Source organism: Saccopteryx leptura, chromosome 1 (assembly GCF_036850995.1).
Source record: "Saccopteryx leptura isolate mSacLep1 chromosome 1, mSacLep1_pri_phased_curated, whole genome shotgun sequence".
Classification (NCBI taxonomy): Eukaryota; Metazoa; Chordata; class Mammalia; order Chiroptera; family Emballonuridae; genus Saccopteryx; species Saccopteryx leptura.
In genome coordinates, this window is record NC_089503.1 from 374,516,030 (window position 1) to 374,535,752 (window position 19,723).

Genomic DNA, 19,723 nt, shown 5'->3' on the forward strand with positions numbered 1-19,723 from the left:
AATCTTTCTCAACATTCCCAGGAGTGTTTACAGTGTAAAAGAGCAACTTACAGCAAAAACAAACACAAATCCATAGAGACTCTCTCCTAGGTAGGGTTCTAGATAGTGTGGAAAAGGGGAGGGGAGATGCAGGAATGGCGGAGCCCTCACGAAAGGCCCAGCCGGTCTCCGGCATTCCTCGGTCACACAGAGAGGGTTCCGCTTACTCTACCTGGGACCAGAGTGGCTTCGGTGTCCAGGGGCTCGCCCCTCTCCTGTGATCGGAAACTTGATACATAGCGCCTGACAGGAGACTCAGGTCATATAAGGCAGCGGTTCTTGAAGAGTGAGCCCCACCAGGTCACCTGCAAGGGCATTGCTTGCAAATTCTCTGGTGCAGATTCTCCCTACTGAATCAGATACTCAGGGGTGGGACCCAGAGTCCTCCCTGTCAACAAGCCTTCCAGGGAATGCCGATGTTCCCACGATTGAGAACCACCTCGATAGTGCGTGGCGAGCCTCCCTCTTCCTCTGGCTAGCTTGAAACCTTGAACAACTATGTCCACACTTGTGAGCTTCAGTTTTTTCCAATATAGAATAATCTAATTGGATTTAATCAGTGTCCTATGGAAAACTGGTTTCAGGAGATGCTCTGTGTCTTCTTATCATTTTGAGAAACCCATTCTTAGAAATCCTATTAAAGACTTCGACAATATAACCACGAATAAAGGAGCTTTATAAACGATGTTGAACTCCATGCTTAGGTAACACTCTTGAGAATGGGTCTTCTTTCTTTGTCATGTTCATGAACATCTGGAACTTGAGGGTTTCAGTGATGACCAGGGTCTCTTCCAACTCTAGTGCTCCGCAGGTCCTGCTCCAGGAGGGCTGCCTCTCGGCTCTGGCTCGTGGGGGCTGCAGCAAACATAAAATCGGCTTGAATGAGCAGACTCTCCACTCAGACAGGGCCCAGGCCCTGTACCAGAGGTTGTGCATGTTATTATTTATGTGTATTCTCTGGTTTTGTTAGTGTTGTGTTCAATCTTCCCTTCTCTACCACCCAGAAAAAAAAACCCAGAAGATGGAGAGGGACATTAAACAGCCTTGAGGACAAGAGGTAGGCACATGGGGAACAGCAAGAGAGGACAGGAAGACATCCTGCATGTGGGGGATGGGAGGTGGAAAGTGAGGCTCCAACAGAAAACAGCAAGGACACCTGACCTCTGAGAGCAGGCAATACCAATAATAATAATAATAATGACTAATAATCATTAGAATGTTTTGCAATTTATGAGTATTTCTCCACAGAGTCTTACTTGATCTTGGCAACACAAGCTGTCAAGTAGGTATTACTTTTATCCCCACTTTTCAGATAAAAAAAAACAACACTGAGGCTCAGTTGGGAATTTTCCCCCAAAGTCTAATAGCTTATACCTGTGTAACTAGATTAGATGGTAGGGCTCTCCTTCTGCCACCCCAGGTGACAGTGGTTCCCAAGGGCATATAACCTCCTCTCCTAAATCAATTTCCACCCAGAAGCCCTTGTTGATATGTGCAACATTGAATCACCTTCGCTCCAGACCACTGCAGCCCCGACAACAGACACCCTCCCTAGTCGTGTAGTGGTTAAGAAGATGGCTCTAGAATCGATTGCTAGGGATTGACCCCCAACTCCTCATACTAGTTATGTGAAGTTTCGTGGGCTCATTGGATCAAGCACAAGCTCTCTGAATGTTGGCTACATGTCCATCCCTGTGAGAGGACAAGTCTTTGCTGAGGCCAGGCAGCAGAAAAGATTACAGTGAGCCTTAGAGGAATGAAAAGTCACCGACTGTGCCGGGACCAGGGAGACAAGTGCCGCAAAGAATCATGGACTTGGGACTGAAGATTTGGGTTGGAATCTTCATTTTGCCATTTATTCCAGGTGGCCCTGAGCAAAGAAGGAAAATGTTCGGTTTTCCCTTCTGCTTGTTGTGGGCTGTGATGTCTGAGTTGCTGTCTACACGAAGTTGTCTGAAGGTTGGACAGGCCAGTCAAGACCACTTGGGTTACCTACTTAACAGATACTCACCACAACTTCTAGATAAGGAGCCCAACTTTGTACAGGTCTTCACCATACACAGTTGTGTACTTCAGGAGATGTGCTCTGATTGGTTTAAGCTCATCAAGGTGACTCCATTTTCCTGCCAGAGACTGATGGACATCAGGGCATGTGACACATTCTGAACACTGAGATTTGCGGCTAGGCCCTCTAAGGCAGTGGCCCCCAACCCCCAGGCCGTGGACTGGTACCGGTCCGTGGGCCATTTGGTACCGGTCCACAGAGAAAGAATAAATAACTTACATTATTTCCATTTTATTTATATTTAAGTCTGAATGATGTTTTATTTTTAAAAAATGACCAGATTCCCTCTGTTACATCCGTCTAAGACTCACTCTTGACGCTTGTCTTGGTCACGTGATACATTTATCCGTCCCACCCTAAAGGCTGGTCCGTGAAAATATTTTCTGACATTAAACCTGTCCGTGGCCCAAAAAAGGTTGGGGACTACTGCTCTAAGGGGTTGAGGGGAAGTTTCTTGAATTTTAAAAGAAAGCATAGGAAGACATGGTATCTTCCCCTGGTCATGATCCTATCTGGATATGATACTGGTCCTACTATTGCTGCGGTCAGGGGACACGAGCATAAAGCCACCTTTCTGAGAATGGCAGGGCAGAGGGATGGCAATCATCTGGGATTTTGAGAATGTCTTTGAACCCTCTAATTCACCAGTCCTAAGAAATAATAAATGTGTTATTTGCTTAGGTCAGGGCACTGTACTACCTGCCACTGAGGCACCCTACTCCATGCCAGCCGATGTGTCACTGTAAAGTCTATTTCTGTATATAGGGGCCTTTTCTTTGTATTGAATGCTTCATATTCTCGGCATAAGTGGGAGACTAATAACAAATTACCCAAAAGAGCCCTAGTGGGTTGTAGCATTCAGGTGACAAGGCACCAGTGAGGCTTAATAGAAACTTGGTACAGCCCTGGCCGGAGAGCTCGGTTGCTTGGAGCATTATCCTGAAGCACAGAGGTTGCTGGTTCGATTCTCTGGTCAGGGCATGTACAAGAGCAGCTCAATGTTCCCTCTCTCTCAACCTGCCTTTCTCTCGCTTTAAAAAAAAAAAAAAAAAAAAAAGAAAAGAAAAGAAAAAGAACAAACTTGGTACAACACTGAGCCTCACTGAGCTTCACAATTTATTTTTCTTTAATGATACTCAGAACGGCGCCTTGCCCATTTTTCATATGCTCAGCAAACGCTGAGTGTCCTAGAGAAATAACATATAATAAAGGAGCAAATTCCTCCACTTTACCAAATCCGTTTGTATTCTCCTTGGCCATCTAGATTTCCAAGGATCACATCATTGCGTATCAGGAACACAGGCAAACCAACGGCGTGCAATAATCTGAAAGTCACAAGTCCGTTGCTTCTATTTTTTTGTAAGTGAAATGGAGAGGGGCTGGCAGCACCAAGCGTTCCATTTTCTAAATAGAATGCTTTATTTGGCCCGGCCAGATATGACCTAATGATAGAGATTCAATTGCACTTGAGAGGAAGATAAATTAAAATATAAGTAGTAAAATTGCATATTCTCTACTAAACTGAACATATGACAGGGTTCTTTTTTCCCCCCTTCTAATAGCTATTCACTCGTATTATTCTTTCTGGTTTGACTGCAAATGGTAAATGTCTTCAACATTATTGAAAATGCTGTGGGATTGTGTTTGTTTTAAATTTCATCTCGGGAAAGCAGGCAACTGTTCCTGGTAAAGAATCCAATCGATGTCGCAGGGACAATGTTTTGATCGGACTTGTGACCCTGAGTAATGACAAAGCCCACATTCATTCTGGGCACATAGTAAGTGTTCAACAAATATGTTTGAAACCACTGAAGCACAATATTCTGTTTATTCTAAGCAGAAGAGCATGAGCTCATCTAAAGGTCTAAAAGTAGTAGCTTAATCTCAGATGAGCAGGCGATAGATGCAAATTGTAGAAAAATTACTAGAATAACTGTATTTATTAGGAAACCTACGCTTTTTTTCAAAAATATGTAACAATGGTAATTGATGTTCATATTGAGCCACCACATTGAGATTCACAAACTCTAGACCTCTTAAATGGGAACATTATTATAAAGAGCATAGACTTGGGAGCCCACCGACTGGGATTCTGTCCCTGGCTTTGCCACTTAGGGGTGGCTTGGTCACAGACAGAAAATTCAACCCCTATACCATACCTTTTTTATGAGCCAAACGGATGATAATTGTGCGTAGCTTACAACGTGGTTGTGAGGACTGACTGAGATAATGCATGAAAAGTACTTGCCAAAGTGTCTGGCATATTAGTCCTGTCAGAATCACCCAAACTATAAAGAATGAATGAATGAGTTATGTAGGAAATAGCTTCCAGATCCAATACTATAGTTTAGTTCTGTATGATCGATTTATAGATGACAGCACGGGAACTCAACTAACCAGATTCTGTAATTAACCAGGGTATGCGTCTAGGTTTATGCTTACCTCTACGTATCATCGTTACTTATTTGCCAATCTCTCTATTGCTAGAAAGTGAAGGTCTCAGGTGGGCATGAATAATGTTCATCTTTTTATCTCTAATATACAGCTCAGCATTTGCTATATATACTAAGCATTTAATACACATTTGTAAAATGAGCGAGTGAGTGAATAAAGAATTTTGCCTTGGGCCAGACCTGTTTCTGTAAAATATTAAGTGATTGGCAAGGAACCCACTAGCAGTTACTAAGACGAGTCAAGATGAAGCCACTACAGAGAGCCCTCTCTGAAGGCTAAAAACTATAGGCTCCCATGGCTGGTCCCGCTGCCAGATGAAAACCACATCGTGTGGCAATTTACATTGTGTTCTTTTAACATCGAGAGATCCAAGACAGCCTGGCTCCTGCCATCTTAGGAACAATTCTGCCCCAACACACTGGCTACTGTTCTCTTTATTGAATTGCAACTTTTTTTTTTTCCTGGGTATCAATAAACAGCTGCAGCGTCAAATTAGTACTGTTTACTGTCAAATTAAGATGGAAACCGATCCTTTCTGTTCTTTGTTTATAGCGCCCATACCACTCGTCCCAAACCTCCAGAGTAACTAAATGCGAACGGACAGCTTCTGACGGTGGATGCTGTCCCAGATCAAACAGAAGGCAGATTTTGTTTGTCTTCTAAAATAAACTATCTTTTCAGGTTCATGGGTTCGGAATAACAGCTATCATGTTTCGCCAGCTGTTTTTTATTCCTTTGCTAATTTTACAGCTTGGTCTTTTAGAAGGAGGGCTGGGTCCTTGTTCCATTCCTATGGTGCTGGTTCAGTGCCAGGGGAACAGAATATTCATAGGCATTTAGGAAGCTGAGAAAAAGAGAGGAAAGTGTTTGTGATTTGAATGCATGGATAGTAGTGTTCTGAGAACTTATAATAATGAAATAAACAGTGTTCATGGTCAAAGCCTAAATACTGCAGCGATCGCTAAATAAGAGTCTTTAAAATCCTCGTCCTAGTCCTTAACATTTATTTTCCTCCTAGGCTCTTCGCCATTTCAGTATTCAGTAAGCAGACCTTCTGCATATTCCTTTCAGCTCCTTTCTTAAAATGCTCAACGGGGTCGGTAGCGTGCCGCTTGGAATCCATCTGCAGATTGCCATCGCTTTGATTGATTCCACCACCTCGGGGTCATGTTTTAAAAACAGACAAACACACTGTCCTGCTTACAGACGTCTATCTTGTTCATCAGCCTATTTAGGAAGAAGAGTCTTGCAAGTTGCTTCACAGAAATCCAGAGATGCTACTTCTGTCGCATTTTGGGGGAAGAGTCAGGCAACGCTCACAACCAAGTGCATCCGACCGTGCTCACACACAGAGTCCTCGTGGAGCCCGTGCCGGCTCCTGGAGATGGCAACTTCTTTATTTCATATTCACAAACCAGTTCCCAAAAGCTTGATCTGAAATCTCACCCAGGAACCCCATCGCGTTGATTGCTCTTGCTCTGTAGTTAGTGGAAACTATTTTCCTAATCTTTTTGAAAAATAGAACCAATGATTTGCCAAAGTCATTTACCATTCATTTCAGAGAGTAATTTTACGTACACAACATAATCTAATCTTCATGATAATTGTATAAATAAGCCATCACGCAGAGAGGGTAAGCTCTGTAACAAGAATTGAAATGCATCAGACCCTCCTGCCTTCATGCCCTCCTTCCCTTCCCTAAAATTCAAAGTGTCGGAACCAAGTCCAATGGCTTCCAAGTCATCTCTAATGTGACCTTCCTCTTTCACTTTAGATTTTCACTTTTCTTTTATTTGAAACGCAAGTCCAACTTGGTTCTTTCCTGAATCTGAACATGTCTGTACAATTCTGCCTCCGTGTTCATGCCATTTCTCAGTTCTCATCACCCAGCTGGGTTCCAGTTATTTTAACTGAACACACACACACACACTGAGCTGTTACACATACACAGACAGAGAGAGAGCTGTTACAGTGGTTGGTCAGTCATTGGACAGTGACTAGAAACAGCACCTTGCTGGGATGGACTTGGTGGTCTTTAAAGCCAGTGAGCTGAAGACTCCAGCTAAGGAAAATACTTAGGGGTATTTCCTAAGTATACCTGGGGCCGGAGCACATCATCTAGGAATATCAGCCTGAGTAGACACAGGGCTTCACATACCTTGCATTGCCTTCCTTCTCTCACTGGTGCTACCCCTGGGAACACGGGTCCTTTCACTTCCCTGAGTACAGCAAATACAAGAGAAAACACCACACTGCATGGCCCCGAGTAGAGGGACCGTCTTTTCCCGCCTGAAATAAGTGGGGAGCTGCAGCGGGAACCCTAGTGTTAACACAACATGCTGGGAGTCTCCTCCATCTGTGGGAAACGAGAGCTTTTTGTCCAGTCCACCATTCATTCAGACAATAGCAAGTGGATCTACGGCTATAGCACATATTTCATGCAAATCATAGGAACCAGTCAAGGTAAGAGTGACATCTATAAGCACCAGGCTAATGAATCTGTACCCTTTGCATTCTATGGAGAGGTGATGGGAGCCTCGTTCCTTCAATAAAAAAATGTTAACCATTTACCACTGAAAAACACTAAGGAGAATAAAAAGATGGATTAGAAGCAGCCCCTGGCCCTGGCCAGTGGCTCCGTGGATAGAGTGTTGGCCTGATGTATGAATATCCTGGATTCAATTCCTGGTCAGGGCACACAGGAAAAGTGACCAACTGCTCCTGCCCTCTCCATCTCCCCCTTCTTTCCCTCTTCCCCTCCCGCAGCCAGTGGCTCCACTGGTTCTAGCGTCAGCCCCAAGTGCTGAGGATAGCTCAGTGGATCTGAGTGTCAGCCTCAGGCACTAAAAATAACTCACTACTTCAGCATCAGTCCCAGATGGGGTTGCTGGGTGGATCCCAGTCAGGCCATGCATGCAGGTGTCTACCTTACTATCTCTTCCTCCCATCTAAAAAGAAAAGTTTAGGAGTTTATAATGTGGTGTGAAAACTTCAAAGATCACAAAACAAGGCAGTAGTACATAAGGGTCCTATCAAGCATACAAAAACACTCGCATAGTACAGATGAAAGGGAGATTTTCCCACTGGTTTTAATAACAAGTTGGACACTGAAGAATGGGAAGAAATAGGAGTGAAGACAAATGTGTGAAGGCAGAAGTTGCAAGGATTTCAGACAATAGCAAGTGGATCTACGGCTATAGCACATATTTTATGCAAATCATGGGAACCCGTCAAGGTAAGAGTGATCACATCTATAAGCACCAGGCTAATGAATCTGTACCCTTTGCATTCTAGGGAGAGGTGATGGGAGCCTTTGCAGGATTTTGAGCATGGAAGTAACATTATGAACACAATATTTAAAAAGGTTTATTTTGTTGGCCATTCTATGTAGAACAGAAGAACCGCTCATGTCACGTGCTCTAGCCTCATCACAGTTGGAAGATATTCTGTGAATCTTCAAACTTTTTATTCACCCACACTCATCACAAATTATAAGGAAGACTGGGGTGAAGTCTGAATATCTTTCTTTTTTCATTCTGTTTTCTTCATGTATTTGTAAAAACAGTATATCTGTGTTAGTGCTAGTTATGAAGAAAAATGGCTATGGTTGAGTTAGATAAGCTCCCCAAAATTGGAAGGAGCATCAAGCTGAGGGCCTGGATCTGGTATGGCACAAAGTTCATCATCATCATCATCATCATCATCATCATCATCACCATCATCACCACCACCACTAGCAACCATTGAGCACTCATTCTCTGCTAGGTCCTTGTTATGGACATGTTTAACCTTATAATACTATAAGCTAGAGAAAAGTGACTGACCTTTACACTTGGTCAGTACAACATCTTGACTCTAGATTCTCTTCGGTGGATGCATAGTCCAGGCCCAGGATAGAATTTCTATGAACCAGGTCAGGGCTCAAGCTGGGAATAATCTGGAGGTCTGGTTTGGTTCTATCTTTGGATCAATATTCAGATCTATATTTCTATTTTTCATTCTTCAAATACTTCTTGAGTATCTGCTATGTGCCCAGCATTTTTGTGAATAAGACAGACATGTTTCTTCCAATCAGGAGTGATTTTTGCTTGAAATGCCTGAAGGAAGAGACCTTCAGCCCCCCGCCCCTCGATAAAAAGGAAACCTGGGTATAAGACTGGACTCAGATGCTAATTATTCTGGGACCTTGGCCAAGCCTCTAAACCTCCCTGTGCTTCGATTTCCTTGTGGTTAGAAAGGCAGAATTCACCTGGAGAGTCTCAGCTGTTCATCAGTGTTTCAGAAAGTGAGTCACGCTGCAATCAGACGCCTTCCCCAGCTCCTCATCTCAGCTTTTCTGCTCTCCAGGTTTAGGCTTCAGTGGAGCAAACTTATCACATTGCAAACCCTTCCCCATTGAAACTAATTGGAATCATTCTCCTCTAGGCACACCCACGTCCCACGAGGGCCAGATAGGTCCAGCCTGGCTGTTTGCTCAGTGTCACTCTGAATCGAAACTTGTTCCATTTTAACTTGACATTGTTTCTCTGCTTACTTTACCTAATAAGCAAATCACTTACCTCATAAAAAAGCTCATTTTGGAGCTGGGGTGGAATTCAGGAAAGAACGATGCTGGTCATTCTTCCTGACCTCCTCCATTAGCTAAAGTACTTGATGAGAGGTGATGTCATTCCCTAAGACAGAGGCTAGCTAGACACACAGGGATAAACAACGTTGCTGTTCTCCTTTAATTGGAAGAGACCATGCCAATGGAGTTATTCTGGGTTCTTCAGAAAAGAAAACCCAGGAACTCAAAACTAGTCTCTCTCTATAGACACTACAAAGTCCCTTTGAATATAGGATTCTGTTGACCTATGCTATTAAATTGGAAACAAGATTTAGAAAGGCAGTTTTAAATCACAAAATATTTGCGCTGTCATTCATTTTCCCCCTCCTTTACTGCGATCTGAGCATGCAACTCTCTTTGTCTTATGGTATTTGGCATCTGTCAACCCACAGCCATTTTGATTTTTTCTATCGATAACCTATGCATCAGAGGCTTATCTTTTTCTTTTATCTTCCACATAAAATGTATATGTGTGTGTGTGTGTGTGTGTATATATATATATGTGTGTGTGTGTATGTATGTGTGTGTATATATATATATATATATATATATATATATATATATATATGAACCAGAAGTTAGTGGGAAGAATGGAACTATTCTATTAGGAATTTGGGGGGAGGGTGGTAAGTATAAAGTATGCAAAGCAGTTTTTTAAGACCTTGTTCTAGCCATTATTTTCTCTGAGCCTCTGTCTTCTTCAGAGAATAGAAGGGATGAGAGCTTATTCCAGACAGCTGGGGAGACTTTAATGAAATACTGTATATGAAACACATAGCACTCTTTCCTTCTCATATTCCTTTATTAATTCATCCATCCACCCATTCATTCATTCATTCATTCAACAGTAGTCTGTTCTACACAAGGGCAGCCTTTAACTCCCTGAAGGATATGAGAACGTAGACTTAGCTACCAATCCTATTACAACATGCAATCATTTCTTTCAGAAAATCAGTGTTTAATAATCACTTCATTTGAGTAATTTTTCTCTTTGTTCGTTCCTCCACTCCCTCCATGGAGGAAGCCCACTTCTCTCCATGGCCCCAACTCAACTCCTTTCCCCACAAATTTTTCTTGAATCCAGGAAATCAGACCAGAAAAAGTTGTTTAGAGAAAAGACACATATGAAAAAGAATGAACAAGTTTTGATTGATTTGGTTCTCCATAAAACTCAAAGAGTACATTCGCTCAATCCTGCAAACATCTGGTGAGTGCCTAGTAGACACACTGCTACGCCGTATGGTAGCTCAGAAATAGTGGAGTCCTAGACCCCGTTCCCATACTAATTGGTTCCCTGACACTGCCAATTGCCTCTCTGGGCCTTAGCCTCCATTAAGGGGACTGGAATAGAAGAACCCTTCCAGCACCAACATTTTAGAATGCTGATGAGCAGAGGGAAAGAAACCGAAAACTAGCTCCTGTAAAAATGGAACAGCTTTGCCATTTCTGTTTTCCATTGACCACAATTACATAAATTATTTAGAACATATTTCCATGTTGAGGTGTAATTACAGAATTTTTTTCTCTTTCTGTGTGTGTGTGTGTGTGCGCGCGCCCGCGCTGTTGTTGTCATTCGAATCCAACTTGTTTTGTTCATTTCCTTGGGTGGAAACTTTTAGCGCTGACTGCATTTTTATGAGTGCCTCTAAAAAGGATAGATTTAAACGCAGTCCCTCTGCCTCAGTGTGGAGGTCCCTGAAATTTACAAGAAAAAAAATATCTAGTCACTTTGAATTTAGGTCAAACCAAATTTTAATATCCAAAGAATTTAATCAGAAGGCTGGAGTCTACATTACTGTTTTAAGATACCAAATTTGGCGAGTATTTTATTTTGTTATGAAGGACCCTGCCCATCTGAAGGCTAATGTGGTACATACATATAAGCACTCGGAACCTCAGGAAATCTCATTTTGGTTTAAATTTAACTCTCTGTATCCTAGGAATTTCCACTTCTGCATGGAATCATATCAGATTTACTTCTCTAGGGTGATTCAAGAGGTATTAAATGGTTCAACACGTTCCAAGAGTAAACAGGATAACATCCCATTAATTCAGACCTCACTAATTTAGAATTAATTCACCTTGAGCTTACACAAGTAAATCTAAGCACAATCAGTTGTGTAAATGACATTTAAGGAATTTTGAATGTTCTTAAAAAGACTTTGTTTTTAGTGCATTTTAAAAAGATCTTTGGCATTAATATATATATATATATATATATATATATATATATATATATATATATATATATATATGCTGCTAAATACAAGGATCCCAAGTTCATCTCCAAAGCTGACATTTGCACGATATATTTTTAGCCATCATTTGTGACACCATTTATAACTGAAATTATTTTTTAAACATTTTACAACTGTAGCGTTTTTTCTTTTTTGAGTGTGCTGGTTCTACAACTTAATAGAAATTACTAATATTGCTGCTATATAATACACCATGTTGGAAAATGTGATGCGTTTGATTACAGTGTGAACTTGCTTCAAATGACTCAGCCTGGGGTAATGATGAAAGCGTTTGCGGTGGCGAGGATATTTGAGGTGAGTTTGGGTAAACACAGAAGGAAAGCCTGTCATCAAAGAATTGATCCAATCATCCGATTAGGAGGCAAGCGAGGCCCAAATTTGCCTGAGGTTCCTCAGTTTAGCAAGAACTGGAGCGAGGCTTAGAAAGCCCAACTCCTCCCTCTTGGCTCAGGCCGTTTCACTCCCTCCGTCTTGACCTTCTGAAAGGAGCTGACCTCGCTCCAGGTCCCTCTCACCCTTCCATAAGTGCTCTTAGGCTGACCCAGCGCCTTCACATCAAGTAGCCACAAAATCACTTGTTTAAGGCACACTGGGAGCTGACCTACAAAATTGTTCCATTTCCCTCCAAACCACGTTCTTAGCCTCCAGGATCTGTGTTGAGTCCAAGGCGTCTGACTCCGTGTTAGCCCCATATAGACACATTTATGGGCAGGGGGAGAAGTAGGGGCTGTTATATATTTAAATGTCCTACCACATTATTTAGCCTGACTCTTCTGCCCATTTCCACCTCCTGCTTCCCGGTAAACCAAGGGTAAGTGGATATTTAAAGGAAAATGTTCTGAGAGGGATCACCAAAGCAACTTGTATTTTCTTCAAGCTGAGCTGAGAGCCACAGGCCACAGTAACTTGATTCCTGAAATGTTCACCACTGATCTTGGCAACTGTTTTCTTTCTGGTTTGTGATTTTCAATAAGATCCCAAACAACCAAAGGAAGAAAGAAAAAAAAAGAACAAGCAAAGAGAGAAAAGTCTCTAACCTTCCAAAACCAGCCATTTGTCATAGTCATTCACACAACGACCTCAAGGGAGGTCACTGCCACTTAAGAATTGGCGACAGTGCTGTGGTGAGCACCAAAAGGCATTTTTGGCTTAACAAACCAATTAGCCAATGATCATATCCACTTCCTTGCTCCTTCCTGAATTTCTTAAACATGTGTTTCTTGGAATCCACCTCTTTTGCCACATAGACCCAAGCGACAAATCATCAACCCCAAAGAGCCAATGCCCCACAACTAACCACTAGCATATGTTGCAACTGTCAGAGGCAGGAGGGGGTGATAAACCAGACTACCAAATTTGGTTTAAAAAATAGTAAATGCAACTGCTTGTACTGGCTAATTGCAGCGAAGGCACTTAACTTATTTGCAAAATGTTCTGAGATCTGTCCCGGTTAAGAGGAAGCTGGGTGAGAGGGAGGGTGTCCTCAGGGCAGGCTGGCCAGCTCCCAGGACAGCGGTGGCTTGGTGAAGCTTGCACAGTCCACACACTGGTCCTCAGCCTGGCAGGACCAGCAGTTAGACTTAGTGGGCCCCTCCCCAGAGATGAAAGATCAATTCCTTATGGACCGGTGTTGGATAACCAAACACATAGGGTGCAGATGTATAAACCGGAGACTAAGTCTAGCTCAGTAACCGTGAGGCTGACTGTCCTCTGGGGCTGGCATGCTCTCTCCCCTTCCCTCCCCATCTGAAATGCTCTCCCCCAGGTAAAATCTTAGGAACCTGGAGGCAGCTAGCCAGAGAGCATGAACTCAACTGAGGCAGGAAGGTGGACTTAAAGGACCCTTCAACCCAGCCAAAATGTCCCTCTTCCCTGAACAGGCCTGGATGACCTGCAAATTTGTGTCTTTCTACAATTTCAAGCTGTTGGCTTCTCTTGTGTTTTCATTTTTCCCTGAAGCCCCGGAGCCTGACTGTGACGGAACCAATATTTGGAGCCATACATGTTTCTCTCCGAAGCCCGTGTCCTCAGCCACCTCCAGATTCTGGTACCTTTCGTCATTCTGGATTTCTTCCCGTCCCTTGGTCATTTATTTTGAGAAAGTGAAAGGTAGATTATTGTGAACCATGGCAGGGACAGAAGGGAGAAGCAAGAAAGGAGGAGGCTCTTGTGTCCATTCAGAGCTAACAACCCGCAGACGGACGGACTGTAGTGGTAAATGCTGCAGAAAACAGAGAATCCTGAGAGCCAGCTTTATCAGTTATTTTTCATTTAAAACTACAAAAATAGCACCTAAAATCCATGTCTTAGATGCTAATCTTTCTAAAATGCTTTAATTGATTTCCATCTTAGTCACTAATGTCTAATAAATATAATTGATCCTTTTTTCAATTATTGAATATATGATGACCATAGAAAATTATTGATACAGCTGTGAAAGCTATAAGAGATTGTGAAGAAAACTTGGGATTCTCCTCCCCCGCCCCTGTCCTCTTCCCCTAATGGGAACCTGTTTTCTTATGATGTCTCTTTAAACTTGAGCTGAGGCAAGATGAGTTCTTGTCCTGCAAAGATTATGAGTAGTCAAGCTCTGTTTAATTAGAATTTGGCATGCATGGTGATTTATAGAGCATGATAATTTATAGCTTGAGGGGGGACAGTGGCGATCATATAATCCAACCACTTCATTTTACAAATGAGAAAATGAAGGCCAAGAGCAAAGTGACTTCCTTAGGGATGTTCAGTCTGTGAGTAGCAGAGCCGATATGCAAACCATCTCTTCTAACTCTGAATGGAACAATCCTCTCACACAGTAGGAGTGATGTTGACAAATGACCTAGAAAGCTGCCCTATTCGCAGGCCTTTCTATGTCTGTGTCAAGACCTCAAAAGCAAATATCACCAACTCAAAGGTATCTGAGACACCTTTCCCTGGCCCCTGTCAACCCTCTCCTTGTAGACTTAAGCAATGGGTGACATTTCTGGGCCTCTCTTTTCAGAACGGAGTTAATGGCAAATGTTGAAGATATTTGTTCAGCTATGGATCTTTGTCTAGTGTCTGAGCACATCTCGAGGCCCTGTATGGAGAGAATGGAGAGCGATGGAAGGAAAGGTCGGCGTCTCCCGTGGATGGGGCTACAGGAGTCAGGCCAGGAACAGGAGGGGAGACTGCACAGCATACAGCAAGTAGAGCCTGGTTTCAGAGTCCTGGTTGAGTCTGAGCTGGGTGGCAAGGTCTGAGGCAGGGGTCCCCAAACTTTTTACACAGGGGGCCAGTTCACTGTCACTCAGACCATTGGAGGGCCAGACTATAAAAAAAAACTATGAACAAATCCCTATGCACACTGCACATATCTTATTTTAAAGTAAAAAACCAAAACGGGAACAAATACAATATTTAAAATAAAGAACAAGTAAATTTAAATCAACAAACTGACCAGTATTTCAATGGGAACTATGCTCTTCTCACTGACCACCAATGAAAGAAGTGCCCCTTCCGGAAGTGCGGCAGGGGCCGGATAAATGGCCTCAGGGGGCCGCATGCGGCCCGCGGGCCCGTAGTTTGGGGACCCCTGGTCTGAGGCATCACATCTAAGAGAACTGGTGAAGCCTGAGAATATGGGAGAAGGAAAAGCCTAGAAAGGCACCCAGAGACCATGGTGGGCAGGAAGTCGGAACCTTCTAGCGGCTGTCCTGGCTGAATATGACAGGAAGTGGAGGAGGAGAGGGCAACTGGGACAAGTCTTCCCTCTCTAGCCCACCCAGCACTGTAGACATTGCAGATGAGAAGGGGGCAAAGGTCCGAATCCTCTTTAACGCCATGCCCAGGGCAGATCCAGGTTAAAGGGGGCCTGAAGCTAGAACAAAGAGCTTTTAAGAAAGAAAAGCACAGTTATGTTACAAACAATGAACTCTGTTGCAAATTGTATTACAAGTGTGAGTTTTTATTTAGAATGAGAAAAGATATTACAAAAATTTTTTAAAAAAGAAGCCATCACATTATAAACTTCACAAAGTTAAAAAAAATACCTTTATATTTTTATCAATGAACTTTCTGACAAACCTTTACACTACTAGAGTTTTTTCTACATTTTTTTATCTGCACATTTTTTTTTTTGACGCATTGCCTTTTAGGTAATGACTTTTAAGCATTATTTTCCATATAGAGGAGAAAAAGGCAATTCAGTCTTTCTCCTAGCATGTTCAATCGAAGCTTATATTTTGGTATTTTGGGGTGAGAGTTGTGATTAGGCATTGATCAGATGCCTACATTGCCACCTATCGTTTTATTGTCTAGTGATGGGAAGAACTTCCCACAGATCTTGTATCTCCTCTGCTACTCCCACACTATCGGTGCTTTCGGGCACAGCCACAGTGAGAAATGATGTTGGCACCGCACTTTTATGCCATGATGTGGGGCATGTCTACCCAAGTGGGTGGTTGGAACTCCCCTGCCATTCTTACCCCAAGTGGGTTTGGTTTGCAGTAACCTAGCCACACGCGGGAATAAGGACAAACCACACGGATACACTCCCAGAAACCTGAATACACACGTCCTTTAACCAGATCCCCCGGATGCCCACGGCCCCTCCGCTGTCACCTGACAAGAAGGGAGGTATCGGAGGGAAGGCCAGGAAGAAAAGAATGTGTCCTTACTGACTGCATTAAAATAGCTTACTTTTGCAAATTTTACAAATACCTATAAGTAGTAGGGCCTCTCCCATGCAAGTGGGGAGGGGGGGGGAAGGGGGTAAAGATCCTGGAATTTAAGCCTCATCAGCTTCTTAGTAAATCCAGCCCTTAAATCTGAAAATGCCAGACCTGTTGATAAAGCTCGCTCCCCAAAGTGGGCTGACTCACCTGGCGTCTGGACTGAGCATCTGATCTTCTGACGTCTGTGGCCAGGGGATGGGAGGATGTTCCAGATCGTCCTTAAAATGAATCCATATGTGGCTGGATTTGTCTGATGAGTGGAGAGGAGGAGGTTGAGGAACCAAGACCAGCAAACATCTATATTCATGAGTTGATTAGCATTGTAGAGGGGGAAGAGTAAGTAGCAGCCTGGAAGGGGGAGGGGGACAGCTCAGAGTCTCTCTCTCTCTCTCTCTCTCTCTCACACACACACACACACACACACACACACACACACACACACGCACACCAGTTCCGAACGTGTGTCAGGGCACGGTGGAGGGCGGAGGCAGGCACTGCGCTCTGAAGCTGAGCAGAGGATATCTAAAGGACTTGGTAAGTCATGGGGCACTCAGGACCCATGTCAACCCCCAGGTAACCGAAGTGTGTGTGACACAGAGTGAGTGTGTGTGACACAGAGTGGGACAGTGGCCTTGGCACATCTGAACAAAACACAGCTTGGCTTGCCAGCTAGAGGGCTGACCACCCTCAGAAGAGGGGACCCGAACATGGACAGTGGCATTCCCACAGGGCAGCAGGGACAGAGGGAGGGCGGCCCTGGGCGGGCATGCGTCGGAGAGGAGGGGAGCAGAGGGTGCCACATGGTGACTGCCACGGACACACGTGACACATCCTCCAGACTTCCAAAACGCCCGGATGGGGCTCTGCAGAGCACTGCACCTGCTGAGCAGGTGGGGGCAAAACCCAGTGAGGAGCCTGTTGTTGCCGGTAAGCCCTGGGGAGACGTGAGTTCTATTGCACGGGCATTAGCATCTCAGCCTGGTTCATAAAAGTCTCATCCAGGTAATATTAGTGATCCAATGTTGTTGATAGGTTAGAAAAGATACGGAGACCCTTCCCAGATCCGGTTAGAGGTGAGGGTGAGATTAGAATGAGAGTCTCCTTATTTTCTTATTCTTTTATTCGTGAAACATTTACTGAGCTTCTACTCTGTGCCAGTCACTGTTGTGAGGGAAAATAGAGAGTTCTCGCTGATAGGCTGCCATGGGAACTGGCACTGAGGAAGCAGAAACTCCACCCCATGGGAGCTGGTGCACACCAGGGCTGGGAGGCAGCAGAAACTCCACCCCATGGGAGCTGGTGCACACCAGGGCACTGAGTGAGCAGAAACTCCACCCCATGGGAGCTGGTGCACACCAGGGCACTGAGTGAGCAGAAACTCCACCCCATGGGAGCTGGTGCACACCAGGGCACTGAGGAAGCAGAAACTCCACCCCATGGGAGCTGGTGCACACCAGGGCTGGGAGGCAGCAGAAACTCCACCCCATGGGAGCTGGTGCACACCAGGGCTGGGAGGCAGCACTGCCTAAAACAAGGTTCTGGACTCTGGAGCCAAACCCATCAGGGTTTAAACTCATAGCCACCCTTTACCAGCTGTGAGAACACCTGCTCACTGCTTGGTCTCCTCTTGACATGGGAATAGGACCGACACGTGCCTCCCAGGTCAGTGTGAGGGTGAACATGTAGAATCCACAGACGGGGTGAGCAGTGTTCCTGGTGCACCGGAAAGGTGTGGGGAGTGTGAGCCGTTCACAGCCTATTTCTATCATTATTCTGTCATTGTCCCCACTTGGGAGTTGAACTGCAGCACAGAGAAGTGAGCCAACCCAGCACACACAAGGTGCAGGACAGAAAGCACAGCCTTCTGTGCGGACCTGGCAGCCTGTTCCCCAACATGGACAAGGAACGGACGAATCCCCCGAGAGAGATGGAGAGCTGCATCCAGTGGCACACGGGACACCTTCTGGAGACTCACAGGAAAACTGGAGGAGGGGGCATCTGAAGGAAGGCTGAGGTCCCCACAGTCACTGGTGGGGCCAGAGCTGGGATCTCAGCTTTAAATAATCGCATTCCCCCCAGCCTCCAGCCTGGGGGTGACGGTGAGCTATGGCAGAGCGACCCTCCTCTTGCTAGGCCTGGGTAGAGAGGGGGCACTGACTGGGTCCTGAAGGATGAATAGGAGTTTTCTAGGTAGGATACCGATTTTGCAAACCACCGCAGTCTTGTATGTAAAGGGGGAAAAGTGAAAGGGAATGCAATTGGAAAGTTAAATTGAAGCCATATTTTAAAAATGTGCCTCCTATGCCAAATTCGACTCAATCTTATACTTGGGAGAGCCCATGGGAGGTTTATAAGCCTGAAGTAAAAAGCAGAAATTATAATCAGGTATGCATCTGATTAAAGGTTTCCTACGGCGGAGTGGAAAGTAGACTGTGTAGGTGGAGGACGGGATGCGGGCAGTAACTGGAAAATGTCAAAGCGAATTACACTCAGGTCCTCAGGGCTGCCCAGGGTGTCACGTGAAGATGCACCTTCTCCCCTCTCTGCGCGTTGTCTAATGTCTATTGACCACCCTATCTCTTCTCTTCTCTTCCCCAGTCCCCAAAGCTAGTGAAATCTATCCACGGCTCCGGCGTGCAAACAGCCTTTCACGGCGAGCTTCCTGCAAGGACCTTGCAGCGGCCAAGGACCCTGCTTCCTCTGCGTCTTCACCCTAAGGACACGTAAGACACCAGCCTGGCATCCAGAACTAGGCTACTCCTAACACATCTCTGCTTAAAGGGACATTTACACTAAAAAAATATAAAAGATCAGTTTACGTTGACGCCGTCTTTCTGATATCTGAGATGTCAGAGTAAGTTAGATATGAGCATCCAGGACCCAGGTTCTGTTTTTATGAGATTATCAATAAATGTTCCCTCTGCCCTGGCCAGTTAGCTCAGTCAATTTAGAGCATCATCCCAAAACAACAAGTTGCGGGTTCGATTCCTGGTCAGGGCCCACACAGGAAGCAACCAAAAAAATGCACAACTGAGCGGAACAACAAATGCTTCCCTTTCCCCTCCCCCTCTCTCTGTCTTTCTAAAAATCAGTAAAAATTAAGTCCTGGCGGGATAGCTCGGTTGGTTGGAGCACGGAGGTTGCCCGTTGGATTCCCTGGTCAGAGCACATAGAGGAGCAGCTCAATGTTCCTCTCTCTCTCTCTCTCTCTCTCTCTCTCTCAAAAGTAAATAAATAAATAAATAAATAAATAAAATAGAAAGAAAGAAAGAAAAGAAAAGAAAGAAATGTTTCTTCTTTGTCCAGGTTGGTTCTCTTTACCCAAATGATTTGTCTCCCCAAAGGGACGGGGAAGAACCTAAGATGTGAGCTCGTGGCCTCTTGTTTGTGACGTGGACACGGGTGGCAGAAGGGTGTGAGAGGGGTGATGGGAAGACGAATGCCTCTCCTTGGCAGCACAGACCCTGGCGCGCCCGCTCGCCAGGAGCCCCCTGCCTGCACTTGGTCCTCAGCCCTCCTGTCGCCTCCCTGCCCCCGACCACGCCCCTTCTCGCCTCCCACCTTGCCTTGCACCCTGCGCCACATCCAA